At 40.0% G+C, this 2,500-nt stretch overlaps 1 protein-coding gene across 1 annotated transcript in view; it reads right to left on the bottom strand.

Annotated features, from left to right (window-relative positions):
* LOC123515687 (ras-related protein Rap-2a-like) overlaps nt 1-2,500 on the bottom strand; it is an 87,281-nt gene that overhangs the window by 25,882 nt on the left and 58,899 nt on the right.

Raw genomic sequence — 2,500 nt, 5'->3', positions numbered from 1 at the left:
ATACCTAGAAAGACTCTCTATCATTGTATTTCATAATGAGACGCCTTGCTGCTGTTGACTGTCACCTGAGCTTCTTTGTTCGCTTTAAAAATTCATAACTTTGCCAGGAGAAAGTTTGCCCAAGAAGTGATGAATTAGCGAAGAGCGAAGAGGGATAAAATTTTAGAATGTGTAAGTCTTAAATCTTCACGTCTTTTCCATGTTTTTTTCACGATAACAGTGATGAATGAAGTGAAAACCTCGCCCTCATGCTTGTGAAAGGTGAAATAAATATACGTCTGGTGAGGAGAGAAAAGCCACTCATGCTCATTTTTGAGAGTAACTTTCCTCACTCGACTTCCTGTATGTATAAGTAAAGTGAAAGCACGCATCTAAAACTATACGTGTATACCGAGATACCTATAAAGACAGTAGAAACCACACATATAAATCTATATGTGAAAATTATACATACAGAAAGCAATTACATTTACACTTTGAGACTTGATTCACTGCACGTCTTTTGCATACATGTCCCAACAGTGCACATTTAGTCACATACGGAATGATAATCACATGAACAGTGTGTTTGTGTGTGTGTGTGAGAGAGAGAGAGAGAGAGAGAGAGAAGAGGTTCAGAATGCAGATAAGGATACAACAGTTATAATGAGATGATAATGAGGAGAGAAGAGGAACTTAAGTACAGGAGATAATTGTCTGAGAACTGGGACTGTCTCTGTTGGAAATTCCTCATATAATTCTCTATAATATGCCGCCAGGGTCCGCTGGTGTGATGGGAGAGAAGAAGCGTCAGAGGAGGAGGAATATGAAGAAGAGGAGGAGGGAGGAAAAGACTAGGTGAAACCAAAATATAATAAAATAAAAGGAAAGAGAAGGATGTTGGCAATGAAAAGACTGAAGGGTGAGAGAAACAGAAAATGAGAATGGAAATAAGAAAGAAAATATAGAATAGAGCAGAAAATAGGAAGAGAAAAAGGAGTAAAAAGGTACTAGTAATGACAATAAGACGAGAAAAGGGAAGAATAATGAAGAAAAGAAAGAAAACAACCAAGACAAACAGGAAAGGGAAGAAATCATAATGACAAGAATATAAAAGAGCGAGAGAAAGAGGGAAAAGAGAAAGAGAAGAGACTATATGGAAGGCGAGAAGAGGAAAAATGCAGAAGAGGACAGAAGAGAAAGTCAAGTATGGGAAGACAAGCAAAGAAATGAGATGCAATACCGCCCCTACCTTAGCTTAACTAACGCCCATGTTCTTACAGCGGCCTCGATTTAACTAGCAGAATAGCAGGGACGTGACAAGAGAAGGGAGGAGGAGGAGGAGGAGGAGGAGAAGGAGGAGGAGAAGGAGGAGAAGAAGGAAGAGGAAGAAGAGGAGGAGGAGGAGGAGGAGGAGGAGGAGGAGGAGGAGGAGAAGAAGAAGAAGAAGGAGGACTGGAGTGAAAGCGAGGTACGAGAAGACTAGAGAAGACATGTGATAGTACTTCCGGGTTTTCTTCAAAGGTCATTTCACGCTCACGGCTCAACTAAGCTCTCATTTTTAGTTCCTTATTTGAGAATGTTTCGGTGTCTTAGCTTGGGAATTCTGAATAGGATCGCGAGGAAGTTTGTGTAGTGTCCAAGAGTCTTCATGGTTTTTATGAAAAGCAAGCCAAAGAATGAGAGAGGGAGGAAGAGGAGGATAAAGAGGACAAGTAGAATCAGCAACGGCAAGAAACTCAGAAATTAGAGACGGAATAATATATTTTGCTGGAAGAAGCCGTTGCAGTAAAATGATTGAAAAATGTGAGCTTTAGTTAAACTTCCTCTCAAGTGTGTCAGAACCTTACTTTCATGCCGGAATTCCGAAACGCTTTACTCTCTCAACACGACCATTTTCAAAGAGGCAGATTTCGAGAGTTGCTCCTGTTAATAGTATGAAAGCCATGTTAATCTATCTCACAGAAGTGTCGCATCCCTGCAGACGTTGGTGACTATGGATTGCCACACCCCTCTACCTCTTGGCATGTGTGATATATATGCAGCTCTTCTCCTACCTCCTTTTGTTCATCCTAATCCATCCATGTGCTTCTTCTCCCTTTGTCTGCCTCTTGCCCTGCTACCTGGGATTCTTCCTGTTAAGCGTAAGTCTTCTATCTTTCCTCTTCTCATCAAATATCCTACAAATTTCATCTAATTTACTCGAATTTTCACTATTAGTTCTCTTTTCTACCCATTCTTCTAGGCACTTCTTCATATGATATTCTTTCTATCTAATATATTTTCAATAGGCGTCTCCAACACCACATTCCAAATGCTTCCATCCTCTTCTCTATCCAGGCTTTTGATCCATATAGCAACACTGACCTTACTTATGTTCTGATTGCTCTTCGTCTTGCATTTATTGATATACGTCTGTCGATAATTACGTTTCTCATCTTCTGAAATACCTTATTTTGCTCTGCATATTATTCTTGTTATTTCCTTTCTACATCTCCCATCTTCTGTTATGTAGCTTCCC

Source organism: Portunus trituberculatus, chromosome 39, assembly GCF_017591435.1.
Source record: "Portunus trituberculatus isolate SZX2019 chromosome 39, ASM1759143v1, whole genome shotgun sequence".
NCBI classification, from domain to species: domain Eukaryota; kingdom Metazoa; phylum Arthropoda; class Malacostraca; order Decapoda; family Portunidae; genus Portunus; species Portunus trituberculatus.
This window is presented reverse-complemented; position numbering and strand designations above follow the sequence as displayed.